A 17477-nucleotide genomic window follows, 5' to 3' on the forward strand; every position below is an offset into this window, starting at 1 on the left:
ACAGAGCTACAGCCACATTGGATCAGGTTGAAAAGGTGGGTCGAGGAGCAAGCAGCCCCTCCCCCAGGAACTGAGCCCTGGGCCCCTCCCTTCGGTAATGAATTGCAGGGGAACACCGCTGAGAGATGTCAGAACAATTTCTATTAAACATAATTTCCTAATGAAAAGGTCACGAGGGAGCCCGGCGGAGCTAATCAGGATGGAATGTTCACTCCAACCACTCCGAGGGAGTGAACCCAATGCCTGGTCCTTAGTTCCACCCTTTTGGACTGGAAAGCTGAGGCTTTAGGGTGGAGTGAGATCCTGACCAGCTTCCAGATCCCTCCTGTGCTCTTCTTGAATGCGCTGTTCTTGGTGCCAGATGCTGGGCCTGGTGCTGTCACCCAAAACTGCTGTCATTATGCCCACCTTCAAGATGAGCAAACTGAGGTTCTGAAAGCCCATGTGACTTGCCTGAGGTCACAGCTTTAAAAACTAGGAAGCAGGATCAGACCCAGAATCTGTTCTACTGCAAGCCAGGTAGCCCTGCCACACTCCCTCTCTGTCCCTCAGTGTCCTCTGTAAACTCTGTGGAGACAAAGTCCCTTGAAGAGCAAGCATAGTCCAAGCATAGGGCAGACCTGGGATATCATAGAGCCACCATCTGCTAGACCCCCACCCAAGAATCCCTTCTACACAAAGCCCCCCACACACACACTCCTGTTAGTCTCTGAGAATTTGGATGTCTGTAAGAAAATCATAGATGGTTCTGTGATGTCTCAGAGGTTAGCACTGTCCCCTGCTGAACCTGGAAGGGGCATGCTTATCACTGCAGCCACCTCTGCATGCCAAGAGTCTTCTATGGCTCTTAACCGTAAACCTAGGCACACCAGATTCTACAGCGGGTCCTCAAGTTAACTCTCCCTCTGCCCATCACCCTGGATTTCTGATGCTAAATTTGTACATGAGGGCGGGACCACATGCCTAAAACTAAGAGAAAAGCAGGAGGCTCGGTTAGAAGGCTCACATCCCTCCCAAACTCTCAATTATAAACTCTTTAAAAATTGCCTTGGACAGTAATCGAGGGAGGCGGGTGTGGGGCTGGAAGGGGCAAAGGGAATAGATTTGAGGGTGAATAGTAATGAGCTTCCGTCTTTTGCCACTCAGAGGCCCCTGATGCCACTAGCATCCAGCTGAGGGCACCTTTGGGAAGCCTCTTCAGGAGCAAAGCAGGCCACTGGGGGCAGAATCAGAAACTTTCCAGGCATGTCACCATCACCCCTACATGCTGAGGAGAAAACAATATGAAAGGAAAGCCCATAATGCAGATCCTCCAGCCCCTCCTCCCTGGCCCCACCAGACTCCGCCTATCTCTCCGTACTTCCCAGGAGCCACTCACCCCAGCTAGGTGCATCTCCATAGTCACTGGCATGAAGCTGTCTCACAGTGGCATATGCCTACCTACCCAGGACATTGAAAGCTGAGAATAGCATGAAATATGCAGCCGCCTTCCCAGCTCCCAGCCCTGGCATCTCTTCCCCTTAATTGCCCCACACATATTCAGTTAGGAGGTGGTAGTGATGGTTGTAGTCATCCGATGCTTGGGTTCTTCATGATAGGAGGGGCTCAGTTTCCGGGCTCCTGTGTTGCTCTCCACCCCCAACCTCCTAGGATGAGGGTGTTCCAGTCAATGCCCTTATTCTGCTGAGATCTGCAGTAGTTCTTGAAGTATGCCCTCCACCACCCTGGCCAGCAGCATCAGCACCACTTGAGAACTTAGTAGAAATGCAGGCTCTCGGGTCCCAGACCTGATTTACTGAGTCAGAAACCAGAGGTGGGAATGGGTCCATGTTAACATGAGATTTTAATAAGCCCAGCAGGCTATTCTGGGACATGCTTTGGTTTGAACAACCATTGAACTGAAGACAGTCCTATCAAATGGCATCAGTGTGATGGTATTCCCGTGGGTGCCCAGGGATGTGCTGAGAGATGCCACCTCCACTGCCTGAGACACACTGACTGCATGACTAACAGGAGGTGCCTGGAGGGAGATCTGCCCCAGGCTGCAAGCTCAGCCCGAGATGCTGGAAGCTCCAGGGAAGAGGGGCTGTGAAAGGCAGGCAGGCAGGCAAGGAGGCCCCTATGAAAGCCGATAGCAACAGAAATAACAAGCCCCAAAATATAAGAAGGAAACAGGGGTCACGACACCAGTGAACCTCTAATTTAAAGATCATGTGTTCACCATGTGCCGTCTGTGAGATGAGCAGAGCAGGTCCGATTGTCCTACTTACAGGAAGAGGAGAGGAGAGCAGCCAGGATAGGATCTCAGGGCAGCAGGCAGGAAGCTGGGCTGGGCTGGGATCCTTTCATCCCTGTTCCAGAGCCAAGAAGCAACAGGAGCTGCAAAGCTGAGGGTGGTGAGGGGCAGCCCTGAGGATCCATGGGAACACCTTGGCGTGGTACCCAATGCTCATGTATAATCAGTGTTAGCTCTCGGTCCCTTGAGCTTCAGTGGCATCGCAGTGTGGGCAAGTCATCTGTTGACCCACTTCTGAGGAACCCAAAGAGCCAAGGAGGAGGAGGATCAGTGAGGTTTGACTGATGGAAGATAAGACACTAGGGAGGGGAGTCTCACAAGGACCCCCAGGAAGAACACCCTGGTTGTAAGCAGAGACTGGAGGGTGGAGGAGATTGGAACGGTGACCAAGGATCATTGTCTGGCTGTGGGGAGAGAGGAAGGGGGCAGAGGAGGAGCTAGTGGAGGACCACTTGACAGAGACAGTGGGCTTCACTTCCTCTCCTAGGAAGGTCATGCATTGTCTTCTGGCTGCCAACCACCCATCTTCTCCATCTCAGGAGAACAGACTCCAAGCATGAGTCCAGCCACTGGCAGGAAGGGCTGAAGTTCCCCTTTGAAAGATCTCTGCCCCTCTATGGTAGGCCAAGGCTTAGCTCAGGCTAGCCCATAGACATATCTCAGTTCTATCCAAGTATCTCAGCTTCCACCAGCCTCTCTTCTATACCTCAGGCCTCAGCCTCAGCTTTCCCCACCAGCACCCTGTTCCCCACCCCAGCAGCCCTGACCTCGCCCCCTGCCACAAGTCTCTTCTGAATTCCTTCACAGCTTCTGGGACTTGCAGCCACAAGGCTTTATTTGGTTTCTAGATCTTTCATTTTTGTGACCTGTGGCAAGTGACCTTGTGATCTAACCTCTCTGGACCTTTAACTTTCTCAGCCCCACTCAGTGAGTGCCATGGAGATCAAGGAGACTGGGATGCAGAGCCTTCTGCAGCAGATGGACCGGAACATTGCATATTTACACCAGATGCCATGGACTGCCTTCCCCTTCTCTCCCATCCACCCCAGCACTCATGGGGAGACTCCAGGAGGTAAGGAAACACATAGAAGACAGGGAGCCGTGGGCAGACTCTTGTTCTATGAAAGAGACCCACAACCCAGCCCTACCCTTTCCCTTTGGGAATTGATGGTGTATCCTTTCTCTGCAGCGTCTCCCCTCGGGAGACTGCTGTCCATATTGACCATGTTACAGGAACAGTATATGGTGAACCCGTTTCCCCTGGGTTCCTGCCACAAATGCCCAGCCATCCAGAGCTCAAACAATGAGATAAGAGAAGAAACGGGGTGAGAGCCACAAGTGTGGGGAGGCTTCTGATTTCCCCACAAGAAAGGGCATCAGAGGAGCAGGACCCCATGCTGAGCCCAGTGAACCTGGAGATTAAGTGAAATAGAGGCGGGTGGTGGTGGCCCACGTCTGTAATCCTACCACTGGGGAGGCAGAGGCAGACCAGTCTCTGAGTTGGAGGCCAGCCTGGCCTACAGAGTGAGTTCCAGGACAGCCAAGGCTACGCAGAGGAACCCTGTCTAGGGACTGGGGTGGTGGTGGCAGGGACGGAAATGGAAGTGCTTTGTTAGGAAAACCATCATCCAAACCAGAGTCTTCTGACTGGTACCCAAGCTGAAGCCCAGTGCCCAGGAAGATACGTTGTTATCTTCATCTTCTTGGGGATCCGTGGCTGTGGTGTCATGGCTGGAGCCTGGCTTGAGGGGAAGCAGGTGGGACGTGTCAGCGGCTTCTTTATTAAAGCAGCATCCCCACCCCACCCCTCCTGGAGCTGTCCGTGGTGCTGGCTTCAGATCCAGCCTGGCTGGCCACTGCTGCCATGCGGCTCATTGTCTGCCAGGCTCTTTCCCCGCCAAGCTCTTGACCCACTCCACAGAAGTGACCCCTGCTGCACACACCCCAGCACTGCATGACTTAACTAATGCTAGCTAAGAGAGTTCTAGCTCAGGCCTTGCTGACAGTACCCGAGTTCTCAGCCAGCCTGGGTCTTACCGCATGCTTTATTCAGGACTCCATCCCAACCTCAGACTCGAAGCCAAAGCCTCGTGCTTTCCTTAACCATGCTCATCATTTCCAGTCTTAATCCTAGTACTGATCTGAACTTACACTCCACCCTAACCCCAGACTGAACCTGAGCCCCAAAGCCTCCGAGTGAAGAAGCCACTCCTCTTCCCCACCTCCCCCAAGCCAGACTAAGAATTCCTCTTCATCCTTGACGTCACCCAACACTCCCTTCACAAGAAGAGGAACTGGGAACAGAACCAAGCTTAAGGAAACTGGCTTATGCACACACTTAGCTCAGTGTCTACAGGAAGCATAGAGAGATTTCCCATTTCTTCAGCCTCACACCACCAATTCCTCCTCAATGAATAGGTTACTATCATGCACTGAGTACCTCTACCATAGCATACTGAGAGCCTATAGTACTGTGTACTGGACACCTACATTGTGTACTGAGCACCTCTACTACTGTGTACTGATCACCTACAGTGTGTACTGAACCCTTCTACCATCATGTATTATCTACACCACCATACACTATCATCCACACCACCATGCACTAAGCATCCACACCACCAGGCACTGAGCATCTACTGTCATGTACTAAGCACCTATACTATCCTATATTGATTGGGATCAATAGACTTATGGTCAGACCTGGGCTCAAATCCCAGGTCTGCTGTTGGCTAGTTCAGTGCCCTGTATAGCTTATCAACCTTTTGGGACCTCAGTCTCTTCATGTGTAAGCAGATAACTTGTCTACCACCCTATATAGGTTTGAAAATTTGATGATATAATACCAACTAAGTCTAGAACATCATGGCTTCTCAGTGCACACAACAGTATAGGTGCTTGGTGTGTGGTGTAGGTTCTCAATACACAGATGCTTAGGGAATATTGGTATGGGTACTCTGTATGTGGTAGTATAGGTGCTCAGTGAGTGATGGTATAGGTGCTCAGTGCACAATGGTATAGGTACTCAGTGCATGATGGTTGATGCATAATAAATATTGATGATAGGTCCTCAGAGCATGGTGATATATTTCACATTAGTATAGGCACTCAATGAACGAAGGTATTAGATGCTCAGTACATATGGTATAGGTGCTCAGGGTGTGACAGTATATCTTTCATTTTCCCACATACCATGAACTCTGGTTGTTAACAAGACCCCACTTTAGCACCAGGAGGCATGGGCAGTCACCAGTTCTGACCTGGATTTAAGTGTCTTGGGCATCCAGGATATGGGAAGAAGAGATTTTTTTTTCATCTGCCTAGGGTGATGTCCTTTCTAGGGCCCAAAGTTCAGTTGAGTTACCCTCAAGTGGCCCACACAGTGGCCAACCAAGCAGCACAATGCCCTCTGGTCCCTTACTCCCAAAGGGGCATCTCCAGATAACACACCTGCACGCATGGTGGTCTAGCCTGAAATGTCTCCCTTGCGAGAGACTTTGAATGTGGTCCCAGAGCCAGAGAGTGTAGCCCCAAGAGCTATCTCACCCACTCCTCAGAAGTCACCTGGGCAGGGGACAGAGGTGAGGCTGGGAGAGCGGGACAGCACCAGTCTGGGGAGGCTTTGGGTGAGCCGAGGCTTGGCTCTCCTCCGTCCCTCTGTAGTAATTAACAGTCCTTTGTTCCTGTCCCTGATCTCGTCTGGCAGCGCCTTAATCATCCTCTTCCCTGCAATGAGCAGCCTTCTCATTAGGGCCTTAAGAACCTCTATTATAAACATGTAAATGGAACTCAACGAGGAGGGAGATATTTGACTGTTCCCATTTCCTTTGTGCGGCTGCCAGCTCTGGGCTGTGCACGCCTGTGATTTCATTGCTCAGCAGCCAGGCGCCAACACGGCCCCCACCGCCCGTCACCAGCCGCTCCATCTTCTCCTATCGGAATTTAATTACCTTTGCTGGGAAATGTTTGAGGAACCTTTCTTCATCAATTGATCCTGAAGTCAGATTTTTATTCCAAGATACTTAATGGTGCTTGAGCCATCAATGGAAACCTAGGAGCAGGTGAGCCTAGGCGGAAGAGAGCCCTTTAACAAGGTTAGAAGGGTCACTGCAGTTAGACCCCTGACTCTTCCTGGATGGATCTGTCATCCAGCACAGATGGATGTGAATCTCTTCCTGAAGGTCCGCAGAGAACTGGATTCATGAGTCTCCTGATCTGGACTGGAAGTCCTTTCTGGTGTCTGCCTGATGCTGAGCAAACCTTAAAATAAAATAAAGCCAGTTTCTTCCTTGACGATGAAGCAAGTGTCTATCTGAGAGAAGCCAGGTTTACCACCGGAGGAAGAAGCTGACCATGATTAACCTCTCCCCCAGTGGCATAATGTGATGAGATGGGCACTCACTCCCAGCGGGGCCCCAAGCAGTTAATATGCCAGACTCCCTCAACTCAGTAAGCTATTCTCATTTTCGTCTTCCCGTTCCCTAGTCCTCCTTGACACCTGGGATCACAGAGGTACCTCCTCCCTCCTGTTCCTTCTCTAAATCTTTACCCCACTCCTTCCATGAGGCTGTTTCACAGTTAGGCCATCATGGTCTGCTCACTGTCAACATCGGAGCTTGCTGTCAGCCCCCTGTGGTGGGTCCTTGTTGACTACAGCTGGACATTGGCTTAGCCTGCCCATGCTCACATAGTTTACTCAATTGTTTTTGCTGTACTGGGATAGAAACTGAGGCCTGTGCATGCTGAGCCAACAATCTACCTCTAAGCAACATCGCAGCCCACATGTCTAACGCTTTGGATAGATTCCCAGGGGTCCCCTCCTTCAGGGTGGAGCCCAAGTTTTCATTGCCGGGTCCCTCACTGGCCTGAGCACAGTGCCTGGAACAGATGCACACCCAGGAAAACCTGCTTGCTGGAATGGTCCAAAGGTGGGGGTGGGGTGGTTGGTAGCCTAACTGGCATATTAAGAGGAGCTCCTGGGCAGATAGCAGAGGTGAGGAATGGGTGTGGCTATCGTTGTCTGGTTAGTGATGAGGAAGCAGGGCCTGTGAACATTTTTTCCTTTATTTCCTGGCTCAGTTCAGCTGTGTGAGGCATGGGGCTGGAAGGGCACTGCCCAAGGAAATGTTTTCCTCCCAGTGCCCCACAGGCAGGCATCCACAGCATACAACTTCCCTACACCTCTGACAGCGATGTGAGTGCTCATCAAATTCCAGCTGTCCAGCTGGCTGTCCCTTCTGTGACAAGGCTCAGATCTCTGCCCTGGGAGTGCTGGGACGTGGGGAGGCCCTCCTGACTTGGCCCTGCCTTCAGTGTTCTGCCTCAGCTCTAACCTTCCTTATACTAGGCCAGTGCTCTACCACTAGGTCCCATCCCAGCCCTGTTTCTGTACTTTTGAGAGAAGACATACAATCCCTTATTACAACAGAAAATCTTCTGTAATTAATAGTTCTTCGGGGCTTCTTGGTGGTGATGGCGGTTTAGGTTTTGTTTTAATTTTATGATGGGGTCTTGTGTATCCCAGGTTGACCTCAAATTCAATAGGTAACAAGGATGACTTTGAACTTCTGATCATCCAGCCTCCAGGCTGGATGTGCCCCAGGATTATAAGCGTAGATCACAGTTCCCAATTTAGGAGGTGCTGAGGATCAAAACCCAGGCTTCAGCACACTGGGAAAGTACTCTACCAACCCAGCCATATCTCCAGCCCTATAGTTCTTTGTAGTCAACCTTCTCTGTTACCATCACTGTGTAGTGTCTGTCTCCTGGTCGGATGGTAGGAAAATGGGTGATTGGTTGGTAAACCAGGTAAGGTGATAAGACGGTGGAGGGATAGGTTGACTAGCAGGTTGGTTGGTGGGTGGGTTTTCTGTTTGGTGAGCAGTTTGCTTTGTAGCTTAGAAAACTATGGGTTGGTAATATGGCAGGATGTAGGGTAGTAGATTGGTTGACACTGTGGATGGTTAGGGGATGATAGTTTAGTTGGTTGGAGGTGATAACTGGGGGGATGGGTTCAGGCTATGGGGCCAGAGTCATGTCAAAGGAAAGGAAAGGCTCCTAAGAGGCCCTTGGGGGACTCGGTCTTCACTCCTGAGGAAGCCTGTGGCTCTACAGACTAGACCCTCATAGTCACCTCGTGAGAGCTAGGAAGAAAACAGCATTGCAGAGCGACCCCAACACACAGCACAGAGCCAGGAAGGTTCAGCGCTTGTCTAGGGACTCTTCTCCTCCATGCCAGAACCATGAATGTCTGATAAGATACCACCTGACTGCCCAGCACCCAGAAAACCTACCAATAAAGGAGGCTCACCAAGTGCTGGCCTGTCGTGGGGGCTTGTTCTTCTGCCCACAGAATCCTCCAAGACACTGACTGACTCCAGAACAGAGACTCCGGTGGGTGCCAGCTCCCATGCCACCTGGAACTCTCCCCAGCACAGCCCTCCTGTCCGCCAGGACCTGCCTCATATCTCAGCATGCTCCCTGCCCACCTTGGCCTCAACTTTGACCCTTCTCCACATCCCTCCTACCCCATCTCTCCCTGTTTTTTCTAGAGGCCAGGGCAGACACTCTCCTCCATTTGCCCCACCCTGCTTCCCTCCACCCCCTCCCCAGGCCTTGTAGGTGGTCTGGTCCACACCCCAGCCAGAACTGCCCGGACATTTCCAAATTGCCTCTTCTGAGAATCAGAAAAGGAGATCTGGGGAGGAAATTGCTTTTGCCCTGCACAGTCTAGATGGGACTATTTTTCACTCTCTCTTTTTTTCCCCTCTCCCCCACAATCTCAGTAAAAAATGAGAATGTGCCCAGAGCTTAAAATCTAGTTTGGACCAACCTTTATCCCTCCTGAGGTCTGCAGAGGTCTGATGGCATCCAAGAAACCTGTGCCAGGGGACCCAGGGTGATACGCTAGTCACCTCCCCATAGTAGGTACTGCCCAGATGCTACCTGCTCCCAGGCATGGGAGTTGTCGAGAGTGGATAGGTGAGGGCACCCTATTGGTGGAGAGAATAAGGCAGACTAGGACAAACCTGGTCCCAGGGGACTTCACTGTGGGCTCTAACCTCCGCCCTCACACCACCACCACCACCACCACCACCACCACCACCCCCCTGCAACCCAGGAATGTTCCATTTCCACCAGATATCACCAGCCCTCGGGGCAGGAGCTAAGAGCCTGGCTACCTCTGTCATAGAATAGTTGTCAATGAAAGCCAGCCCAGCAAAATCCCAGCCCTTCTGAAAAGTCACCCTTCCTCCTGTCTAGTCTTCTCACTTGGAAGAGGTGTGATGGGCTCCGCCATCACCCTCTGGGGAGAGGCCAGGATCCATCATGAAGGCTGGGGCCAGAAGACGATCCCATTTGCTTGTTTGCTGACTGGTCCCACTGATGCTGCAGGTTGCACTAAGTCCTTCAGAGGGACTGTTTTCTTCGGTCTCTGCAGAAATCTTCTGTCATTGAATCTGAAGAACAGAGATTAAACCAAAACTGGTGTCTCATACCTGGGAAACTGAGTCAGGAAAATCGCCAAAACTCTACGGCCACCCCGGACTACAGACTGAGATCTTATATAAACAAACAAAGAGGACCCTGGGGGTGGCTCAGCTGGGTAGAGTGCTTGTTTAGGGTGTGCAAAGCCCTGGGTTAGATCTTTAACTCTCCATAAGTCAGGGGGCAGAGAAGCAGAAATTCAAGGTCCTCCTTAGCTCAGAGAGGCTGAGGAATGACCTTACATCACACAGCTGGTGAAACACATCTTCAGCCAGACTTAAAATACCTGGGTATATTCATACTGTGTATTAGATGCTATTCTGTGTTTTTTTTTTAAAGGAGGTTTTGGGGGGGGCTATAGCCCCCAAAAATAAGTGGAGGAAAGATTTCTTGTTTGTCTTTTTGGATTTTGAGATAGGTTCTCACTGTGTAACCCAGCTGACCTCAAGCTCTCCATCTTCTTGCCTCAGTTTACTGAGCTCAGTATTATAGGAGTCTCCTACCATGCATGCCAGAGAAGGAATCCTGGGCTGTAGGGGCCCAGCAGCATTGTTAGGGTGGCGACGGCTTTTAGAATTCCTCAAATGATGATGCTGGCTGGCCCTTATTGAGTGGGGCTGTAAGCAGATGTTCTGCAGAACTAATTCCTTATACTAATTCATTTAATCCTCACAATAACCCCAGGGCAAGGCACTGTTACTTGCTGCAGTGTGCGTGGTGGGGAAACCAAACAGGAAAGGTACTTAGTTCGTTCAAGGGCATGAGCCAATTAGCCATGGTGCCTCAGCCCTGGCACGGAGCAAGGCTGCTCCCTATAACCTTGCTTCCTAAGCCAGGGTGTGTATCAGGGAACAGAGGGACAAGGTGCTGTATTAGTTAGTTTTCTCTGTGCTGTTTTGACTCCCAGCTGGAGGGTGCAGCCTATCAGGGCGGCCGAGGGCGGGAGGCTTGCTACAGATGGCTGGCAGGTTGCAATGCATGCATCCACAACAAGGAAGCACCGTGCGGTGAATGCCTGTGCTCAGCGACTCTTTCCCTTCTACCATCCACATTCTCTACCCTCCTCAGTCACACTCCCTGGGAACACCCTCACTGGCACACCCAAATGTGTGTGTGTGCTGGTGATTCTACACCCATTAAGGTTGACAATGCAGATTAGCCACCTCAGGCACAAAAGGGGACTGTGTGTCAGAATAAGAATCCTGAACCCAAGGCCACAAGAAGCATGAGTCCTTCTGACTCTGAAGCAAAGCCTTCCATCTTATCACTCTCCTCTCCTCACCAGTTCAGACTGGTGGGTAAGCCTGTGGTGCTGATGAAAGGGATGTCTTTCTTTGTAAGAAGAGTAGGGGATGCCCACGACTCATGGCTGCCTTCCCCGTTCTCATTAATCATCCCTTTTGCTAACAAAAACCTCAGATGTCAAAGGTCACCCTTGCCTGGATGATAGTGCAGGGAGACAAGGATGTCCCCACCAAGCCACTACCAGGCCACACTGACTCTTAGCCAAGGAGCCAGTCGGAAGAGATGGCAGCAAGAGGCTGTCTCCTCTCATGCATCTGATTGCTGCCCAATCATGAAGACCCATCTTGGGTCCTCAGCACCTACATTTAAAACAAAAAGTCAAGTGTGGCAGTTTGTGTCTGTAATCTCAGCACTGGGGAGGCAGAGGTAGGAGAGTCTCACACTTGCTGGCCAGCCAGCCTAGTTAAATCAGTGAGCTCTGGGCTAGAGAGAGATCCTGTCTCAAAAAATAAGTTGAAGAGTGACTGGGGAAGACACCCAATGTCAACCTCTGGCTTCCATACATCCATGCATGTGTACACACACACACACACACACACACACACACACACACACACAAGTTAAATAAATAAATAAGAATGTGAATGTCACCTTACGATTGATTATCTAGATGGATATTTTGTCACAATGATAGTGATGAGACTTTGGTCTGTGAAAGCAGTTCAACCAATAAAAGAGAAAGGGAGCAGGTGACAGAGAGCCAGAGACAAAGATGAGGTGCAGAGATCACGGCCAAGAGAGAAGCTGGACAGAGACCGACTGAGCCCCCATCCCGCCAGCCACTGTGAGGGTGCTAATGAATGTCTCCCACCATTAAAACCATCAGGTCAGTGAAGAGGAGATGGGGGTGAAATTAGAGGGGGGCTGTTTAGAGTCACAAAGTCTCACCAAATTAGCCATTGGCTTGGGGATGGTCAAAGCAGAAAAGAGAACAAGAAAAAAAAAAAAGGCCTCAGGACCCACTCAGGAGACACACTCACCATGAGAAAGCAAGCTGTGTCCACCTGCCTGGCATGATGGTTTCCACACCCACGACAGGACCCAGAATACGGTAGGAACTTCATACCTGATAAATGAACAAAGGACTAAACAAATGTCCAAACAAGCCAACAATGAGCACATGCGCTCTCCCACACGCTGAAGGTTTGAATGTAGGAAAAAAGTTATCAGCCCATGGGTTGTCCTCAAGGAGCCCTGGGTGAGGGTGGGAGGCAATCCATCCATTCTCTCACTCACTCACTCACTCACTCGCTCACTCGCTCACTCTCTCACTTACTCACTCTCTCATTCTCTCACTCACTCTATCACGCTTCTTCCAGCCCTTCGCAGCGATCCCTACCACACTGGTAGATTCAATCTCAAGGTTCCCGCGTGTTCATGGTGCTGGCCGAAGACAAGCTGCTAACGGTAAACATGGGCGACTGTTCAGGCGCTGTGAGAAGTCCGTGCTCCTTGGGAAGGAGAACCACAGAAACAGCACAGAGAACAGGACTGGGCCGCAAACAGGAGGTGACATTCAGCAGAGACCTGAAGGAAGCCAGAGAGTGAGGCAAGGCAACATCTGGAGGAGAGAAGGGCCCCAGATGTGGCTGATGCACCTGAGCTAGGAAGAGAAGCAGTACCCAGGAGGCAGGTCAGCCAACATGGCTTCTCCAGGATGCTGTGGCATTAGGCACAAACTGCGCAGTCACAGAGGGAGCCAGAGATTATGTCACACGGATGGGGGAATGTGGTTGGGTTCTGGGTGTATTTCATGTTCAGTGGCTTTCCTGAAAGGTTGAATGTAGGATATGGAAGAGGTGGCTAGTGGATGCCTCATGGAGCCCTCTTAAAGCCCACACCACATGTGCCAGGGGGCAGTCTCCCATCCTGCACCTCAGCAAAGCCAGGGCTGGAGACTACACAGACACAGACACACACAGACACACAGACACAGACACAGACACACAGACACACACACACACACACACACACACACACACACACGTGCATGCACACACACACATACACTACACACATCCTGCACCTCAGCAAAGCCAGGGCCACACACACACGTGCATGCACACACACACATACACTACACACATCCTGCACCTCAGCAAAGCCAGGGCCAGAGATTACACACACACACACACACACACACACACACACACACACGTGCATGCACACACACACATACATACACTACACACATCCTGCACCTCAGCAAAGCCAGGGCCAGAGATTACACACACACACACACACACACAATGGCCACAGACCCAGCACACAGACAGTGGGACCACCAGCCCAGGAAAATCTGCTGAGCATTGCCAGCAGGCCACTTGGGAGTTACTGCTTCCATCTGAGCCAAGCGGGCCAGCTCCCTGCAGAGCCTCCAAGAAAGAAACACAATGACACCAGGCTCTTTGGTGTCCCCAGTGCCCGTGAAAGGCCGTAACACTCACACACGCTTGAAGACTGGCTCTATTACCCACTCACACAAAAATGTACATACTCATACACCCCTACTGCCCACATCCACACTCACTGCATGCCAGCAGTGCCTAGGACTGCCCACCCCATTGACTCTGCTCACCTACAATACCACGCTTTACACCTTGGCAACTTTGTGGAGCATCAGTTGAAAGCTAGGGACACCTAAAACCCCCAATAAAACCCCACTCTCTCTTACACACACATCCATACCCTAACACCCACACAGTCACACATTCATCATATTTGATTTTGCATATCAAAGTTTGTTCCCTTCCGGAAGGTCTCTGAGACCCTGCAGACACGAAGTTCAGCCCTAGAGTTCTGAGCATCTACTGAGAAAGCTGAGACTCTAGAAGCTAAAGAAATGAGAAAGTCCAGGGGCTTCCAGGCTAGTCCATGCCCCCACTTCATTCTCCCCACCTAGACACAGCAGTCAGGGAAATGAGTCAGACTCCTGGCCTGAAGGGTCACTTATTCCATGCCAGGACTAGTGCTGGGCACTTCAAAAGAAAAAAAAGAAGCCATGCTTGTACCAGCCTCACCTGCCCCCGAAATATTCCAGCATCCCTTAAGACACCCCTGCCTCCTGAGAATCTCTAGTTTACTTACCCAGAAAGGTGTAAAGGTCTTCCATGGATGGTGCTGAGGACAGGTCAGGGGCCCAAGAAGGCAGCCTGGCATCTGATGACTCTGGGCTGGCCAGCCTACCCAGCCCTCCGGGTCCTAAAGCCAGTGGGAAGCCGAGTGGGGGTGGAAGGAGGCCAGGAGCTGGCAGGCTAAGCAAGATGAAATATTGATGCCAGAGTCCTGGTAAAGCGGAGAACGCTGCTTGTCCATGAATAAAAGATAAGCTAGAGGCGAGGGCTGGGCAGCAGATTAATTAATCTGAGTGAGCCTTGCTCTGTGCTGTGGGGGAAGGGCATAGTGGAGCAGACAGGCTGTCCCAGCCCCAGGGTCCCAAGGGACCAGAAAAGGCCCTCTGTTCTAGGCAGACAGCTAGGCAGGGTAGCAGCACTGAGCATGGGCAAAATGGGAGACAGGCAAGGGTGGCTGGTCTCTAGAGCCAGAATCAGGCACTGTGACATGGCTGCCAGGCTACCCAAGACGGCAGCTTCCCTGGCAGAGGGGGACCACGGGGGTCAGTTGCTTTGGAAAATGGTGTTGCCAGAGTCTCTGAGCATTCCTGTCATCTCAAGCCCTCTCTCAGGGAGTCTTTAAGAGCCAGGATAAATGGGGACACGGGAGAAAGGTGCAGGTGGTAACGTAGGACTAACGTGGAAATACGGGCACAGTGGGCACAGCTTTGATGTAGTTGGCACTGGTAGGCTTTAGATCTGAAAAGGGGAGGGGTAAAGTAGGAGCCACTGAGGCCCTCCCTGCCCCCTCATCCCATGGCAGCCTCAGGACCTTGACTGCCCCTGCTTTAGGATGACACGGGAAAATGTTGGCAAACTGGCGCAAGCCACAAGACTCCTGGACACGGTGGTGGCGGTCTCACCAGGACACAGAGCTCACAACCTAGTGTTCATCTGTCATCCGCTGCCTGTGGCGGCTTTCACAGGCTCTTGGCAGTTTTATGTTTCCCAGCGGTGACATCAGGACAGGGTAGTAACATCCCTCATCGTGCTTTCCACCCACAGGGTCCCGCCGGGAAGCATCAGCCCCAGGCTCTGTACTGTCCTAGTGGACCCTCGGTCCTAATGCCCAAGCTGATGACGCTAGCCCTTCCATCAGAGTGTGACCTGGTGACCCTTTGCTCAGGGTGCCCTCCTGCTCGCCCCCGTCTGTCCGCAGGCAGACAACCATCTTTGGAACTGTTGTGTGGGAGAGAATCAGGTCAGACTCAGCTGATGCCAGCCACAGTCCCAAGCAAGGGACAGGACACCTGCAGATGGTGCTTTCTCCCCCTCCCCCTCCCTCAGCCTACAGCATGAACTCAGCCTGAGACCAGCCACAGTGCTGCTAGGGATGGCATACTGGCTGGTTTTGTCTGTCAACTTGACACAAGCTAGCATCATCAGAGAGGAAGGAGCCTCAGCTGAGGAAATGCCTGCATGAGATCCAGCTATAAGGCATTTTCTCAATTAGTGATCAATGGCGGAGGGCCCAGCCAATGGTGGGTGGTGCCATCCCTGGGCTGGTGGTCCTGGGTTCTATAAGAAAGCGGGCTGAAGAAAAAGAAAAAAAAAAAAAAAAAAAACCAGGGGAAGCAAGCAGGTAAGCAGCACCCCTCCATGGCCCCTGCATCAGTTCCTGCCTCCAGGATCCTGCCTGCCCTATCTTCCCTCATTAATGACCAGCAACATGGAAGTGTAAGCCAAATAAACCCTCTCCTCCCCAACTTGCCTTTCGGTCATGATGTTTTGTTGCGGCAATAGACACCCTGACTACAACAGATGGGGCCATGCAGCTGACATCATCCCAGCTTGGTTCCCTGCACAGCCTCAGCCACGACCTCCCACTTCCTTCCCATGGCCTCCCTGGTTCCCATACCCCTTCACTCCCTCTCCCCGCCCCCCATGCCCCACCCCACTCCTCTGGCTGGCTCAAAGCCTTTGCCCATCTCTCCCGATCAGCGGGTATTCATCATGAACAGTCCGCTGAAACCTTCTTACTTTCTCTCAGATTTGTTATTTAACTTTGCTTCCTGTGGGCTCGAACCCATCTCTTCCATTCATTCCTGGCTTCTTGAATGCAGGAGCAAGGTCATTTTGGTCCCTCCAGTTCTCCCGAAGCTGTGCATAGCCGTAGACCCACGGGGGGGGGGGGGGGGGGTTGCTCAGGTGACTGTGAAGGGATTCTAATCCTCATACCTCCTGTCTCTACCAGAGCTAGCCCTTCCTGCAAATGCCCACTCTGTATCCTCTTGGGGACTGGCTCACCTTCCTCATAACCTTCTGGACAGGTGTGTTTTCTCCCAATGGCCAGATGGCAAAACCCAGGTGTACACTTGGCCAAGGTCACGCAGCTGGCAATCAGCAAAGCAGGGAAGGAGCCCTAATCTAGGCTTAAAGTTCCAGTCAGTACCTCCGCCCAATGATGACTGCAAGATGCAAGGGAACCCATACCATCCCTCGCCTCCTGAGGGGACAGGTGAGGGAAGCGGGGGGGGGGGGGGGGGTCTCCCCAGGGCTGAGAGTGAGCATAACTGGACCTGGCCTGAGGGCTCCAGGCTGCTCCCTCTTCCTGCAGCTGCCCTCATCCCCGGAGGCCCGATCGAGCTGTGACTGAAAGCCATGGAGGTTGGCTAGGCTGCTGTGGGGCTCAGCTACCAGTTCACTGCTATCTCTCTGTCGCCTGGGCCTGGAGCCTGGTGAGAAGTAAGATTGGTGGCCCTCCACAGACCAGAAGTAATGGGAGACTAGAGTCTAGCTGGGAGAGAAATAGGCAGAAGCTTGGTCCAAGAAGCACATATACTGTCATATGCACATCTAAGCATTTTACCTCTGAACTGGGGTACTGGGGTGAACTCTGCAAAAAGTAGCTGGGTTAAGAGAGCTTGCTTATCTACCAGAGGAACTGAGTTCAGTTGGGTTTTTTTGTTTTGTTTTGGGTTTTTTTCAGAGCTGAGGACCGAACCCAGGGCCTTGCGCTTGCTAGTCAAGTGCTCTACCACTGAGCTAAATCCCCAACCCTAAAGCAAATAACCTAGCTGTCATCATAGAGCCTTTGTCCAGTGACAGATGGAGGCAGATACAGAGATCCACAGCCAGGCACCAGGCTGAGCTCTAGGAATCCAATTGATGAGAGAGAGGAAGGAGTCTATAGGCGAGGGATGTTGAGATCATGATGGGAGGATGTGCAGAGATGACCGGCCACACTAGTGGAAGTCCATGAACTGTGGACTAGTGGCTGTGGAGCCACCATGGGACTGGACTGGCCCTCTGGATATGGAAGACGGTTGTTTGGC

At 51.8% G+C, this 17477-nt stretch overlaps 1 long non-coding RNA gene across 2 annotated transcripts; it reads right to left on the bottom strand.

Annotated features, from left to right (window-relative positions):
- Positions 1 to 6284: 6284 nt before the first annotated feature.
- Positions 6285 to 14357, bottom strand: LOC118587385. Of its 2 annotated transcripts, none has more exons than XR_004945451.1 (5): positions 14177 to 14357; positions 12429 to 12616; positions 12070 to 12155; positions 9569 to 9756; positions 6285 to 6556 (listed from the first exon to the last, which is right to left on the bottom strand). It is a non-coding gene; the product is annotated as an uncharacterized LOC118587385 (long non-coding RNA). The 2 variants fall into 2 exon arrangements; XR_004945450.1 differs by lacking the exon at positions 6285 to 6556 and adding an exon at positions 8917 to 9288.
- Positions 14358 to 17477: the final 3120 nt, after the last annotated feature.

This window comes from Onychomys torridus, chromosome 7 (genome assembly GCF_903995425.1).
Source record: "Onychomys torridus chromosome 7, mOncTor1.1, whole genome shotgun sequence".
Taxonomy (NCBI): domain Eukaryota; kingdom Metazoa; phylum Chordata; class Mammalia; order Rodentia; family Cricetidae; genus Onychomys; species Onychomys torridus.